At 35.5% G+C, this 17,862-nt stretch overlaps 1 protein-coding gene across 3 annotated transcripts in view; it reads left to right on the plus strand.

The window, feature by feature from the left end:
* The window catches only part of SPMIP7 (sperm microtubule inner protein 7), a 69,841-nt gene that overhangs the window by 12,364 nt on the left and 39,615 nt on the right, over nucleotides 1–17,862 (plus strand). The window lies entirely within an intron of this gene.

Below are 17,862 nucleotides of genomic sequence, written 5' to 3' on the forward strand. Positions count from 1 at the left end.
GACAGATAATAAATATAAAACCAAAATTTTAACGTAAATATTTTTCAGAATTTAAGGATTATATTCCTAATCATCTTCCTGTGTAGATTTTACAGTCTCTAAATCCTGGGCATTTAAATTAAGATACTTAAAGACTCCTAAGACATACACAAAGATATAAAAACATTTTTTAAAAAAGCTTTTTTGAGATATATGTCATGCACCATAAAATTCAGTCCCTTAAAGTGTGCAATTCAATGTTCTTAGAATATTCACAGAGTTGTGCAACCATCACCACAATCTAATTTTAGATTTTTATTACCTCAAAAAAACCCATATTCATTAGCAGTAAAAGCATGAATACATTGTAAAGAATCAATTTCCATTTCTGTGACTCCTATATGTATTTCTTCTAAAATTCATCTGCCTGGGAATTTACCCATATAGTGCCATGTTGATTTCTTTTTTTCTCACCTTTTCCTTCACAATAACCCTTTCTAGTTTACCACAAAGGGAAATGGGGCATACCTCTCACTTATTAACAGCTGTACTACAGTACATGGCCATGAAACGAAGAGCATGAGTCATTTAAAGTACGTGTCCTCAATGCCTCTTGTACTCAGGATGTCACACACATGGTAGGACTTTATGTTTTTCTTTGTCCTACACATTTTTCTTTTATAAGAAAATTATGGTGTTAGAAATAGTGGCAATTTTGTTTGTTCTAGGCTATTCTGAATTTAGACAAAATTCATAATGTGATTGCAAGGGTAATGAAAATTTTTATTAGTTTTAATTATTCTATCTTGAAACTCTTATCAAAAGATCCATTGGTCCTGTAGGTAAATCCTGTGAGAGCAAATCAAAGTGAACCTTACAAGAAATTGAAGACCTCGTTGCCTTTTTAAAAAAATCTATGCTACAAATTTATGGCAAGATTCCATGCTTTAACTATTTTAAAACTAGAATTCGAAAGTAGGAACTTGTCATGGAAAGGCTTATTAGCATACTTATTTAAATTTAAAATAAGTTTAGACTTTTTATAGCAGTGAATAAATCTAGGTATTATTTCCAGTAGTGGAAGCTAAGTAATATGGACCAATATTTCCAATGGCAAAACAACTGGATTAATGTTCCTTTTTTCTAATAAGGTAGAGAGAAATTACTAGGTCAACAAGAGGATAGACGCTCTAAAATTTAAGCCTAGCACTTAGGGCCACTTTGATACTGAAAGAATTTGCAGTTTTTGAAGAGGCAACCAAAAGTTTGATTTGAACTTTTGGTGGTCTCATAGGAGTAAAAGATCAGAAGCTGGAGTTGATCCATGAAAAACACCTGTGACTGTGGGCTGAATACCTGGAGGCCTGAATCCTACAAGTAAGGATAGGTCAATAGTAGAAAGCACTTGAACAGACTGCAGCCTAGCTTAATCCAAGTAAACAAGAAAACTTCCAGTCCTGAACTAGGATGAAGATGATCCTAGACTGCTCTCATTTCCAGAAATCAGACAGAAGTAAACAACATTTTTCTTTGAAGGAAGATATTATCTTATTAAATCTCAAAGTATTTTTATTGAAACTTTTTTTTTTTTTTTGAGACAGAGTCTCGCTCTTTCGCCCAGGCTGGAGTGCAGTGGCGTGATCTCAGCTCACTGCAAGCTCCGCCTCCTGGGTTCATGCCATTCTCCTGCCTCAGCCTCCCTAGTAGCTGGGACTGCAGGAGCAACAACCGGCTAATTTTTTGTATTTTCAGTAGAGACGGGGTTTCACCATGTTAGCCAGGATGGTCTCGATCTCCTGACGCCGTTCCACCCGCCTCTGCCTCCCAAAGTGCTGGGATTACAGGCGTGAGCCACCACGCCCAGCCAAAAACTTTTAAAGTGTAATGTTCAACACATAATTAACAGTATCCAAACACAGAAGGAGAAAGTACACTGTGAGTATCAGCAGAAATGAAAGAAAACAGAAACAGACACATATTGAGTCCATACATTGCGAATATGCATAAAATGTTCAAGGAGAAAAAAAATAAGCTCATAATTTTTGTAAAAAAATTATAAATTACCAAATGGAAATTAGAAGACTGGGGGAGGGGCTGGGCGTGATATCTCACACCTGTAATCTTAGCACTTTGGGAGGCCAAGGCAGGATCACTTGAAGCCAGGAGTTTGAGATCAGCCTGGCCAACATGGCAAAACCCCATCTCTACTAAAAATACAAATATTAGGCCAGGCACGGTGACTCACACCTGTAATCCCAGCACTTTGGGAGGCCAAGATGGGCGGATCACCTGAAGTCAGGAATTGGAGATCAGTCTGGCCAACATGGCAAAACCCCATCTCTATTAAAAATACAAAAATTATCTGGGTGTGGTGGCACATGTCTGGGAGGCCAACGCAGGTGGATCTCCTGAGGTCAGGAGTTCAAAACCAGTCTGGCCAACATGGCAAAACCCCATCTCTATTAAATATACAACAATTATCCTGGTGTGGTGGCACATGTCTGTAGTCCCAGCTACTTGGGAAACTAAGGCAGGAGAATCACTTGAACCCAGGAGGCAGAGGTTGCAGTGAGCAGAGATAGTGCCACTATACTCCACACTCCAGTCTGGATGACAGAGTGAGACTCTGTCTCAACAAGAAAAAAAAGAAAGAAAGAAAAAAAGAAAGAAAATAACAAAAAGAAAAGAAAATTGGGTGTAAAAGTAATTCCAGAACTGAAAAATACAATAAACAAAAGAACTTTATAGATGAGTTCAGTAATAGATTAGACACAGTTATAGAGGGAATTGGGAAACTGGTAGATAAATCAGAAGAAACTATGATGAAGCACAAATGTATAAAAATATGAAAAATACAGAAGTGAAAGCCAAAAACTAGGAGATATAGGGAGAAAAAAGAACACATGCTTATTTGGAATCCCAAAAGTGTAAGAGAGAAGAAATAGAGCAGAAGCTAAGATACGATTTTTATATACACTGAATGTTTATTTCTGATAGCTCCCTGAGGCATCCCCTCACATTCTCTGCTGTACATTGAGGATGAGTTATGGTTCCAAATAAACAAGCCAAAGGTGACAGCAACAGAAGCATTCAGCCCCAGCACCAAGAGTAGTGGCAGAAAAAGTCTCAAGTTAAAGGAGGCAAAACATGGAGAACATAAAAATGGAAAAAAGAAAAATCTGAAAGTTCATTTTTCAACATAGATTATGGTAATTGCATTATTTGGAATCTGGACATCAGTAACCATATTTTGTCAGGTCTTGTTAAATATGAAGAAATTCTGGAAATTGAGTCACTGAATGATGCTGATGGTGTTGCAGAATCTTAACGTGGATAATGCTAAAGTTTTATTAGTACATAAAGGAAGTTCTACTTCAATGTGATTACTTTTATCGGAAGAAACTAAGGAACATTTAGAGTCAGAAGTAGAGATGCCAATTGAATCAGATTTTAAGTATAGTAAAGATATCAAAGAGCAAATTTAGTCCCTTCTCTATGAAATAGTAGACACACAACATGTAGAAGACAGCAATAGAGAGAAGATGCACCAGCAAGAATATAGCCACTCGAAAGTGAAGATAGACAGCAAGGATATTAGGTAGATGATAAATTTGAGTACCTGGAAATGAAAACATTTTATAAAGAAACTGAAGATACATAACGTGTACAAGTGAGTTTGTAGGAATATAATCAGAAAGTGGAAGAGATACTATATTAGAGAAAAACCTAGATTCCCCTGAAAGATTATGCCATATTATCACGATATAGCACATCAAGATAATAGTCAACAAACATGTGAACTACAGAAAATATGACATAAATTTCAGATACTGCTAGAGAAGATTGAAACACAGGTTTAGAAAAAGTAATTGTCTCTTTGATAAAGGGCAATAAAAACTGGTGGATTTCAGACTATGATGACTCAGGCTGATGGGAGTTATTATAAAGAGTGATACTTACATTGATTATACCTACCCTGATATTTTTGTTAGAAATTACTATATTAGTTTCAAACATACTACTTAAGACATAAATTTGTATCTATTTGAAACATGTAGCTAATTAATTAGAAAAAAAGTTAATGACATTTCAATAGAAGTTTGAAATGACCATAATGTAGTTATTTTAGTTATCAAAATTTAGTGGATTGGATTGTAAAATGCCTCTTCGGACACAAGTAAATTATATGGATTGATGTATAGTACAAAACACTTCTTAGCACATTAGACTGGTCATATCATAGCTGCTGTTATTAGACACCTGTTTAAATTTTAGAAAACTAACATAAATTACTAGCACTTAATTTCAGGCTTGTTTTGTCTCTGACTAATTAAGCACCCTCACACCAGTAGCTTTAGTATTGCACTAGGTTTTTAAAATAAAAGTGAATAAGGCCTCCCCGTTAAGATTGATTTATGATATATAAAATGTTGTCATGGCCTACTTGTTTATAAAGTGTGAACCATTTTCACTGGAATTTACCTATTCATGCCTCACATCGGGGGAAACAGAAAAGCCCGCCTCAGAAATATTTTTCTATGTTGAAATATTGTTTGATATTTTTAGAAAAGGAACTAACACAATCTCATTCATCTCGAAACTTAAATAGTAGCCTAACGAATAATACGCATATGTTTCCTTTACATGTCAGAGGCAGCATTTCATCAAGTTAACACAGTATTTTATTTATTTATTTATTTAGTTTATTTATTTTTTATTTATGACAATCTTGTGCTGTCGCCCCAGCTGGAGTTTCAGCATGACTCTGGCTACCTGCAACCTCGCTCCGTGGGTTCAGCAATTCTCATGCCAATCGTTGCCTTCCTGAGCTCAGCCTGGGATTATCACAGCATCGTTGCCTACGCCCTCATTTATTATTGTACTTTTAGTAGAGACAGGTTCACCATGTTGGCCTGGTTGTGCTCGAATTCCAGACCTTAGTGATCCTCCCCGCCTTGGCCTCCCAAAGTGCGGATTACAGGTTGAGCCGCCATGCCAAGTCAACACTGTTTTAAAATAAGGTAATAGTTTTGTTACTAGGGTCAGACAGAGATTTTTTTTTTTATTATAGCTACCTCAAATTTGCAATTTTAAATAGTTTCTACATATGTAAATAACCCAAAATATATAAGCTGGTAAAATAAATGTAATTTTTCTGATGTGATAATGTACTGATAATACAGCGGATATTGTTGATACAACATTGACATGTAATTTGAATAATGTAATTTATATCTCAAATTTAGAACACTATTACTTTTATAAAAGCAATACCTTTTATAAGAACTCAGAATAAAAGAACTGATGAATAAATAAAGTAAGTTATACTGGATTTTTCGGTAACACAACATTCAAAAAATTCGGGAATTGAGATCAATTCTGTGTAGTCAATTGGAATATTTTGAAATTCCAAATCTTGAATGAATAAAGCTTGTATTTTAAATTAATGTATGAACATGAAAAAAGTTAATGATTTTTTTAAAATATAAAAATTCTTCATTTAATATTATTGAGTGCAGAAAATAGGCAGAGAATTTAAAAAGTAAAGACCTAGATCAACGCAGAGAAAAACTTCATAAAACCAAAATCAGTGATAAATCAATCTTAAAAACAGCCAGAGATGGGAAAAAACGGGGCACAACAAGTACCCTTCAAAGGCTTGACAGATCTTTTCTACACAGCAATAATAGATTACAACAAGGAGTTCCCTAAGCATATGTGCTTATATTTATTATATATTTATAATAATCATATTCATACTCAATATGTTGTATAATATCGTCTTATATGGTTATAATTGTATATTTACTATATTGATATATAGTTAACATATTATCGTTATATACTGTTAATTTATATATTTATATATGATAGCATCAAATTTATATACCTTTGGTTACATAAGATGCGTTATTTATATAAATATTTACCACTTTAATATTTGATATATTGATAGACGACTTATATTATAGTATAATATATAGCTATATATAATAAAATATATATCGTGTAACCATTCGTAGTATGAAATCGTAATAGTATGCATGCATATATTATATTAAATATCTAATAGTGTTATTATGTTATGTGAATAGAGTTATAATATATATTAGGATAACCTAATATGAATATCTAAGTCATGGCATAATTATAATATAATCATATATTTAATATATATATAATTAGATATATATACTATAGTAATTATACATAATATATCGATATATATAAAAAACCATAAGCTAATATATATAATATGTAAATCATCAACTAACATATATAATAAATATATTTGTAATATCTTTATCATAAATAAAATGTATATTATATATTTATATATGATATATGATAACATTATATTATCATATATATGATACATATATATATTGAAATGGTGTCATTGTCTGGGGTAGTACCCGAGGTTTGTTGTCCCATGGCCATGGAAAACTAAGACACACCAGAGTGAGGATAAGTGGTTGTTTAATAGACAAAAGAAAAAGAAGAGCTCTCTGTGCAGAGGGGTCCTGGAGAAAATGGGTTCCTACTTCCACAGTGAAATGCAGAAGAATTTATAGATGAGCTTGAGGAGGTGGTGTCTGATTTACATAGGGCACACAAAATTGGCTGAACCAGATGTGCCATTTGCATAGCACATGAGAATCTGGCCACTGCCAACCTAATCTTATTATGTAGATGGATTCTCTACCTGACTGGCGCCTTGTTGCTTGCTTTTTACTGTACACGTGGTGACAAAGAAAAGGGAAGATGGAGCCTCCATGTTGAATATACCTGGCTTCCAGGTAGCCCTTCCTTATTGGCACAGCTGTCGGCATTCACACATACAAGCTTCGAGCCTGCTTATCTATGTTTGCAGCTGGATTTCTCAGGCTGATCTTTGTTAGAAAATAAATGATTTGGGTGCTGCTTTTTGTTAAAAGGAAAACCCTGCCAAGGTCTCTGTTGCCCTTACTATCTGATTAAACAATTTGTTTTTAGCCCTGTATCAACATGACATTGTATTTTGCTACACTGACAGAGAAAGCAACATTAGCTCAATAAATTCGGTATTGATGGAACATACCTCAAAATAATAAGAGCTATTTTGACAAGCAAACCCACAGATAAATATCATTACTGACATGCCGCAAAAACTAAAGAATGGAAAATTCTCTCTTGAAAACTGCGCAACAAGGACAGGATGCCCTCTCCTCACCACTCCTATTCACATAGTGTGGCAAGTTTCTGGCTAGGGCCATCAGGCCAAGAAAAGAAATCAAGGGATTCAGTTAGGTAAAGAAGAGCTCATTGCTCCCTGTTTGCAGGATGACCATGATTGTATAGTTTAGAAAACCCCATTCGCTCTCAGGCCCAAGAATCTCCTTAAGCTGATAGCAACTTCAGCAAGAGGCTCTCGAGGATCAAAAGTAATGCTGCAAACATCACAGCATCTGCTATACACAGTAAACAGACAAGCAGAAGAGCAAAATCAGGAATAACTCCATTCACAATTGCTTCAAAGGTATACCTAGGAATCCAACTTACAAGGGATGTCAAGGACTCTTCAGAAGGACGACTCAAACCACTGCACTCAGTGAAATCAAACGCAGGACACAGAACAAATGCAGACATCCATGCCCTCATGGATAGGAAGAATCATATTGTGAAATGGCCATAACTTGGCCAGGTTGATTTATGTTCAATGCCATTCCCCATCAACGCCTACCCAATGAGTTTCTTCACGAATTGCGAAAAAACTGCTTTAAGTTCATATGGAACCAAAAAGAGCCCGCATTGACAAGACAATCCTAAGTCAAAAGGTGACAAAGCTGGGAGGCGTCACGCTACCCTGACTCAACTATACTTACAACGGCTACGTAACCAAAACGCCATGGTAGCTGGCCTACCGAAACGGGATATAGACCAATGGAACAGAACAGAGTCCTCAGAAATAAATACCAACATCTAGCAGCCAGTCTGCATTGTTGATCAAACCTGAGAGAAACAAGAAATGGGAAAGATTCCCTATTATAAAGGGTGCTGGGGAAAATTGCGTAGCCGTACAGTAGAAGCTGAAACTGGCATCCTTTCCTTACTCCTTATCGAAGACTCTATTCAAGTATGGATTAGAGACTAAATGTTAGACCTAATACCATAAAACCCTAGAAGGAACATCTAGGTATACCTTCAGGAGACATAGCATGGGCAAGGACTTCACTGGTCGTAAACCACGCAAAGCAATGGCCAGCAAAACGCCAAAATTGCATATGGACGGCGCGATCTAATTGACTAAAGAGCTTCTGCGACATCAGAGGTGAACAGGCAACCTACAGAAGGAGCAAAATTTTGCAATCTACTATCTGCAAAGGGCTCAATATCCAGAATCTACAAAGAACTCAAACAAATATACAGAAAAAACAAACAACCCATCCAAAGTGGGCATAAGAGCATATGAATCAGACATGTCTCAAAGAGAACTTCATAAACAACAGACACATGAAAAATGCCTAATCATCACTCCGCATCAGAGAAATGCAATCAAACCACAATGGAGATACCATTCACACAGTTAGAATGGCAATCATTAACAAAATCAGGAAACAACAGTTGTTGGAGAGGATTGTGCGAGAAATAGGAACATGGTTTACATGTTGGTGGGGATTGTAACTTGCTTCAACCCATTATGGAAAACAGTATGGCAATTCCTCAAGGCTCATTAGACTAGATGACCATATGACCAGCCTCCCACTACTGGGTATATACCCAAAGGATCATAATCATGCTGTTATTAAACGAAGACACCATGCACACGTATGTTTATTGCGGCACGTATCACAATAGAAAGACGTGAACCCCACAATGTCCATCTGCTGGCAGATTGCATAAGAAAATGTCGGCACACTATACACCATGGAAACTATGCGCATAAAAGGATGAGTTTGCGTCCTTTGTAGGGGCATGGATGCAGCTAGAAACATCCATTCTTAGCAAACTATCACAAGAAGAGAAAACCCAACACCGCATTGTCTCACCATAGGTGGGAACTGAACAATGAGATCACCTTGACTCGGGAAGGGAACATCACCACACTGGGGCCTATCATGGGGAGGGGGAGGGGGGGAGGGATTGCACTGGGGATTTACAGTATTAAATGATTGAACTGGATTGGTGCTGACGGAGGTTGATGGGGCAGCACACCACATGGCACAAATCATACATATGTAACAAACCTGACGTTATGCACCATGTACTAGAACTTAAAGTATAATAAAAAAAATAAATAAAAATAAAAATAAAAATAAAAAAAGAAAGCAACATTAAATTAAAAATATTGCAAACTACACAAAATCCACAAAATGAATAGAAGAAAATAAAATAAATCTATTCAAAATTCAACCAACTTTAATAAAATAAAAAACAAGAATCAAAACACTCTAGTGAAGGCAGTTACTCCCACATCAACTATTTAGCAGTAAATGAAACATTGTACTACAACACTCCAAACTGAATTACATATTTTCAAATAAGCCTTTGAGATTATAAAGGTCTGCCTTCATACAGAACTCCAAAAATTAAATACAAATAAAATAATCAGTGACAAAAAATAATAAAATTTTATCTTGGAATAATAATTAAATGGTGCAAAGGAAAACAGAAAAAAACAAAATGTAGTAAAAGACATTGAATAAAAAATGAAAAACATCCAAGAAAATGAACATGAGATAAAGAATATTTGAAAGTGTTAAAGAGAAGGTGGTTGAAGTGGAAGATAAACAAAGAAGAAACAATATACATATAATTGGAGGTCCTGAAGAACAAAAACCAAACGGTGGAACAGAATGTGTTAAACCATGGTTTCTGGACCTTGGCATGGTCAGAATTTTGGGCTTCATAACTCTGTGCTGAAGGAGACTATCCTGTGCAATGTAGGATGGTTAGCAACACCCCTGACCTCACCCACTAGATGCCAGTAGCACCCTTCCCAGGTGAATGAAAAGCTACAAAATGAACAGCAAAGTAAATCAAAAGAAAGCATGGAAAGAAAAATAAAAAATGATAAGTAAAGTAATGAATAAATTAGAGAAGATGAAGTAACAGGCACTCAAGCTACTTTTCTGCTTTAGCCAAATAGAAAACTGGACAACTTGTAAAAAAAAAAAAAAAAAAAAAATCATTTCCAGACACTGGCCAAAGGCACTGAAAGGCTGGGATCTCTAAAGAAGGGAAATTAACAATGTGAGCCCTACAATTACACCAGCTTGCTTCCTGGGGGGGGCAGTTTTTAAGCCACAGTCCAGGAAAGTGAAACCCAAACATAGCTTTACATTCCTGTTGGATTGAAGAGGAGATTAGAGTTCTAAGAAGTCAAGGAATGGAGAATTTGCAGGGCAAGATGACAGAAAAGAGGGAGTTATGAAGATGTGGAGGAGCAGTGGGGCTTTGGAAATATGCAGAAGAGATAGCTCAGGTCTTTGGGTACTGATCTGTGTATACAAAAGAAGGAACTACTAAAGCTAAGGAAAAACTCACTGTAAAGAAGTGGGCATAAGCTTTCCCTGAAACTCAAACAGGGCAAGGAATGTTTTATGTCCCCACAAGCTAGAATAAAACACTTTATAGTAAATAGGTACATCAAGTCAGATCTTCAAAAGGATATTACCTTTGTAGTCAGGCTTAACTAGTTCAACTTTAAAGATTGCTCTGGACTTTCTCAAATTTTAAAAGCACCCGACTGATTCCAATTACTTCATTTGCTGGAAAAAAATCCAAAACCTAAGAATAAAACAACTTCCAGCAACCAACCAACAACTTAAAGTCCAAAACAAGTTATCAGTTTAAAAAATAAAATGAAACTACTTTTCATGCAAAGAAGCAGAAAAATATTACCCATAGGGGAAAAATCAGTCAATAATAACAATCCTATGAGTGATAGACATAAAGGACCAAGCAGCTATTGTATTCAAACAGCTATTACAAACCTGTTTCATATGTTCAGATCATAGGGACAGTCATAACCATGATAACAAGGGATGATGTGAAGATGCAAACGGACTTCTAGACGTGAAAAATACATCTGAAGTAAAAGATAAGTTGGTAGTTTTAAGAACAGAGCAGATCTTGCATGATGAAAGATCAGTAAAAATAAATACATAGCAACATAAACTATTCAAAGTGAAAGAGAAAATAAAGCTTCAAAATAAAGCATCAGTTACTGTGGAACAGTATCTAGTAAGACGTCTAACATGCATGCATTGGAGTCTCAGAATAAAAGTGAGTTGAAGAAAAGGTTGGTGACACAATGACACAAATTGTTCCTAGCTGATAAAAATTATAAATCTGAAGACAAAAATGTTCAACAAATTTCAATCTGTATAAAATGTTTTAAAATTATGCCCAAAACACATCAATGACATTACTGAAAACAGTGGTAAAATAAAATCTTAAAACAACTAGAGAAAAGATATTTACAAAGAAACACATGTAAGAATGACTTCTGGCTTTTGTCAGCTTGTGCAAGCCAGAAGAAAATAAATGCACATATTTTAAGTAACAAAATAAATAAAATAAACTAAGAAGATATTAACTAACAATAAAATATTTAAAATTAGAAGCAAAATAGAAACATTTTATAAAACAAAGCTGAAAGAATGCACTGCCAGTAGACCTGAAGGAATTTCTTTAGACAGAAGAAAATAATGTATATGAAAATTCAAGTTTACACAATGAAATAAATTGAGGTTAACAGAAATGGTAAACATATGGGTAAATATAAAACACTATTTTTCATCTTGGAGTTCTTTAAAGTATCACTGTTTAAAGCAATGATAATAATAATGTGTTTCAGGTTTATAGCATATAAAAAAGTAAATTGTGTGACAGTAGTATATGGGACAACAAAGAAAATGAGCATATTCTGTTTAACATTTTTTACACTATTTTTGGAATGATATATTATTATCCTGTAAACCCTGGAATTAAAGATGTGTATTGTAAAATATCTATACTATAAATCCTAGAGAGATAACAACAACAGAAAAGAAAAAAAAAATTAAAGCATATGTAGTAAGCTAATAGGAGATAAAATGAAATTTTAAAATTAAAAAAATTCTTAACTAACTCAAAAGAAAGTAACACAAAAGAAAAATAGAGTAGATAAAACAAATAGATAAAAACAGATTTAAACCAAATTATGTCCACTGTTAAACAGAATTTAATATAATGAACTTAAAAGTCACAAATTGTTAGTTGGATAAAAAATTAAGACCTGGCCAGGTGCAGTGGCTCATGCCTGTAATTCCAGCACTTTGGGAGGCCAAGGCGGGCGGATCACCTGAGGTCAGGAGTTTGAGACCAGCCTGACTAACATAGTAAAACCTTGTCTCTACTAAAAATACAAAAATTAGCCAGATGTAGTGGCGGCCGCCTGTAATCCCAGCTACTCAGGAGGCTGAGGCAGGAGAGTCGCTTGAACCTGGGAGGCAGAGGTTTCAGTGAGCTGAGATCGCACCATTGCACTCCAGCCTGGGTGACCAAAAAAAAAAAAAAAAAAAATTAAGACCACCCTGCTATATGCTGACCACAAGAAAACCATGTGAAATGTAAATAAAAGTTTAAGGTAAGATGTAAAAATATATATAATTCAAAAACTAGTCAAATTAATGCAGAATTAACTGTAATAATATCAAAGTGAATTTCAGAACAAGAAATTTTACTAAGGAGTCAGATATTTTACAATAAGAAAGGGATCAATCCATAAAATGTACATAAAATATATTTAAAATGTATATCACCTAATAACAGAACTCAAAATACTTGAAGCAAAAACTGATAGAACTGAAAGGCAGATTTACAGTTAGTAGATATTTCAAAATTCTGTTCTCAGCAGTTTATAGGAAAGGTAGACAGAAAAAACAGGGGGATATGGAACATATGAAAAACATTAATCAGCTAACTTCATCTAATTGATATAAATAACAATGGCACACAGAACATTCACTGAGATAAATTATATTCTGGAATATCAAGCAAATCAAATGAAATCGAAAGAATTGAAACTATAGAAAGATGTTCTCTGATAGGAACAAAATTAAACTAGAACTGAATAATAAAAGATGCCTGGTAAAAAATAAAAGCATATATGCACATTTAGAATATAGCAATATACAAATGGTTAATACATCATTATAAAGTTAGGTTTATTTCAGGTATGTAAGATTTGCTTAACTTTAGAAAATGGGTAAATGTGATTCATTGTATTAACTGATTAAATACAAGTCATTTACTCATCTCAAGATATGAAAAAAAATTTGATACATAAGATTAACATTATCCTTAAATTAATAATGGAAGTCTGTGAAAAGGTAAATCAAACAATATTAAACAGCGAAATGTTGAAAGCCTCCCCTCTGTAATCAGTCTCAGGCAAGTATGTCCTCTTTCATGTCCTCTTTTCTCCTCCTCCTTTCACCTAAGCACTGAAGTTCTTAGCCAGCCCAATCAAGCAAACATAAAAATGGTATACAAATTGGAGGTGACTAAACAACACGGTTATTCTTGATAATATGATTATGTATGTAAAAATCCAAATGAATACGTAGTTAAATTACTTTTCATTTTATTTTACCTTATTTTATTTTTAAGACAGAGTCTTGCTTCATCACCCAGGCTGGAGTGCAGTGGCATGATCACAGCTCACTGCAGCCTCAATCTCCCGAGCTCAAGCCATCATCCTGCCTCAGCCCCCCAGGTAGCTGGGACTACAGGCATGCACCACCATGCCCAGCTAATTTTTGTATTTTTTGTGGAGACAGGGTCTCCCCATGTTGCCCAAGCTGGTCTGGAACTCCTGAGCTCAGGCAATCTGCCACTGACTCCAGCCTATACAGTTAAATTACTATGATATAAAGAAACTGAATAAGGTTTTCAGAAATAAACATTATCGGAAATGCATTTATTATATTCTAAATATAAGCAAGAAACAAAAAGTTTTAAAACATTTAATCTATCACTTAAAATTGTATCAAAAACTATTCACTATTGAGTAATAAATCTATGAAACTATATTGAAGAATCCTATGGCAAAACTAGTAAATGTGTTGAGAGAAAATCTAAAACCAAAACAGACAGGGAAATATGCTATTCTCTGGACTGGAAACTTAAAATGTTTTAAAAGTTTAGAGCTTCCTAACAGTTTCAATGCCATCTAAATCAATATTCTAACTGTATTTTGTGGGATTTTGAAAAGTTCTTTAAAAAATAGATACATAAAAACAAAGAATCAGAAATAACTAAGACTATTCTTAAGTAGAGGGGAGAAATGCAATACCCTTTTATGGCAACTTGCTGGCCTCATAAGGGTCACAATGTTTTAACGGAAAACTTCTGTTTTAAGAAAAAACTGTTCACTTGGTAGGACATAACCTGAGTGTTGAAGCAATTCTCTTCTTGCCTGAGAGAATAAAAACTACTCAAAAACTGTCCTGGCCTACAGTTAAAAGAAACAGTAAGAGGTTTTCTCGAGCTTGCAGGATACTACAGATGCTGAGTCCTACATTTTGCCCTAACGGCCTCACCATTGGATTAGCTTACCAGAAACTCAGTATCAGAGACTTTACCTTGAGAAGACAGCCATGAGCAGGCTTTTCTGCAAATGGAAATAGCCTTACAACAGTCTTCAGTTTTAGGACTTCCAAATTATGCTAAACCTTTCACCCTGTTCATTCATGAAAATAACATTCAGGCATTAGGAGTACTTACCCAAACACATGAAGGAAAATAGAGGCCAATCACATTTTATAGCCTGTGATTGGACTTAGTAGCTAAGGCATATTTTAATTGTTTAAAAGCAGTAGCAGCAGCAGCCAAATTGGTAGCTTCATCTGAGCCGCTTTTAAGACACAAGCTTTATTTACAAGTCTTGCACACTGCAAAAAATATATATTAAATTCCAGTCAAACTCTGCATTTGTCAGCAAGTAGATTAATATCTTCTGGAATTCTTCTCCTATCTCCTAATTTCTATCTAAAGTGTTGCAACTTACTTAACCCTGCTACTCTACTACCTCTGCCTCATGCAGGTGAAGACCACAATTGTGAGTGTAGTGTTAGAAATAGTGGCTCCTCATGTTCATATGTGAGATAATCTCTTTGATAATCCTGAGTTGATGCTTTTTGTTGATGGGTCTTATTATAAAACTCAGAAGGAAAATACCAGGCGGGGTATGATCTTATCACCTGAAATGAGTTAATACAGAAGAGAACTCTTACCCAATATAAGTCAGTTTCTCCTGAGCTTGTACATACAGCTAAAGACAAGTCAGTGAACATTTATACAGATAATTACATGCTTTTGGAGTAGTCCATGATTTTGACATGTTATAGAAACAAAGAGGGGACCCCCCCCCCATTAAAACAGTCTCCAAGCAAATGCACTCCTTTCTGCTATCCTCTTATCATCATGAACTGCCATTATTAAGATTGAAGATCATAGCTGTAAAACTAAACCTGAATATCAGAGGAATTCCCTGACAGATTTCTATGCTAAATCAGCTAGTGCTGAAACTGTTAGGATATACAATTTGAATAAACTCTACAAGATTGATCCAAGTCAACTCACCTATGGTGACCTATTTAACAAACTGCTAAGTGTGCCTGATCTGGAAAAACAAAATTGATATCTGAAAGGCTGTAAATTCAGTGTTAAACGTGAATTCAAAGAGCTCTCAGATGGGTGCCTAATACTTCCTTCAGGTACTTCCTGAGTCCTTGAAGCTTCCATTGTTAAAAGTTCTGCACTCCACAAAGCTGTTCGCTCTACAACTCATCAAGTAACAGATAGCATGATCCAAATTACGAACAAACACTGGTGGGGTGACTGTTATCACATTGATAAAATGGCTTATAACCAATGTTTGGTTTGTCAAACTCATAATCCTGTGAAAGCAATAAAAACTTCAGGTGGTGTGTTTTCACTATCGGACTTTATTCAATTGTCATTTTCAGTGGGATATCAGTATATTTACACGTTACCTGGCTGCATAGAGCCTTTCCCATCTGCGAAAGCTGATGTTATGATGGTAACTAAGAAGTTGTTTAAAAAGTATTCCTTTATGGAGCATCCCTGGAAAAATTTCCAGCAACAGAGGAACCAATTTAGAAAGCAGTTGAATAAGCTTATGCACACAATGGCATCACCATTTTCCCTATTACCCTTAGTCTTCTGGAAAGGTCAAAAGATAAATGGCATTTTACAGCTGAAAGTGGCAAAGTTAACTGAATCAATTTGATTGCATTGGCCAAAGATATTACCTTGGCTTTAATGGTCATCAAATCCACTCGCAATTGAAAACATCGATTGACTCCTTGTGGAATAAGTTCCTGGAAGGCATATGCCCTTAATAATAGAACCTCAGGTATCTTCCATTCTCCTAATGCATTTTGTCTAAGTGTATTTTTATGAGGTAAAGGATATCTTCCATGACCCACAGACTGAGAACAACCAAAGCTTTCAAAACCCAGAACATGGAGATTGGATCTTCTGAAAATGGCATCAGAGACCTCATTGAACCCATGGTCCTCTCCCCATTGGAAGAGACCATACCAAGTTCTACTTGCCACCCATGCTGCAGTAAAATATCAAAGGCTTAACCTTGGATTCACATCTTACCACTCAAAAGGGCCCCTCCAAGCTCCTGGAAATGTATACCTGTTTGAGACTTCAAGGTAAACCTGACCAGAAAAACTTTTCCCCAGGAGCAGATGGCATCCTAGACACTGACAGCTATCCTAAGGCCATAGATCAAGACTTTTCTGACATCATGAAAACTGAAAACTTTATCCTTTTTCCTCTTTTTCTTATTGCTGCCATCCTAATCCTTCCTTCTTTACAGGAAAAGCCATGGACTGTAATTTGTGGATGGCTTTAGCAAAGGCTTATGCTCCAGTAAGAAACCAAAACAATTGTTAAATTTGTAGCTAATGCCCCCAAATCAAGAAATGATTCCACTAATGCCACTGCTTGTCTGTGTTACCAGTGGCATGCTAAAACCTAAAGGAGAAGTGGAAATTGATATTCTAGACATGATTGCTACTTGCTTTCCTGTACTTACTGAAAACAATACTCTGACCTTTCCAGTTAATAACAGAATGGCTACCAAATATAAAAAACCTATCCAAGTGATGCCTACAAAAGGTATATTGTGTTTCCAGGCATTGAATACTCAAGATCTGGGGATCACTTATGGGGGTACAAGTAATTGCTTGTATGATGTCACTGGGCTAAATCCAGTAAGGTCTTGTTCCACTGAATACGGTTATGCATCCTTCCAGCATGCTATAAAGGGACTACACACAGAAAATATATTACTCACTGAACCTGGCTCAGGAGCTAGCCTCTGCTCACATACCACCAGGTGGACCTCTTTTCCAGCTCCTGGGGGCCTGCAGATACATTGGGTCTGAGGAGAATTTGTTTACTGTGTTCTGCCTCCTTGCTTGTTCATATCTTGCTTAATGGGGCTGGCTCACTCCTATCTTCCAAATAGCTTTCTCTGAAAGTTTCAATAATACCTTCCATAATCAAAGGCCAAAGTGATCAATATCCAAAATTAATACTAACCTTAAAGTGGAATGAAGATAAGTTACTTTCCACTGAAAAAAGTTTCTAATGAGGTTCCTGGATGCTCACTCTTGTTGGTAGATGGTGCCAGTTGTATGGAATTTGAAGGTAATCCATAAATTGGGAAAAAATCTTGAAATTTGTAGCCAATTATATTTTCCAGGGTTTAAATGGGAAGAAGTCACTCTCCTGAAGGGGAATTTTAAAAAGTCGTGTTCAGCAAAAGCACTTAATGGAACACCATACATTGTTAGATCTCTTCTTGGCTTA

This window comes from Rhinopithecus bieti, unplaced genomic scaffold (assembly GCF_001698545.2).
Source record: "Rhinopithecus bieti isolate Rb0 unplaced genomic scaffold, ASM169854v2 scaffold_3527, whole genome shotgun sequence".
NCBI lineage: Eukaryota > Metazoa > Chordata > Mammalia > Primates > Cercopithecidae > Rhinopithecus > Rhinopithecus bieti.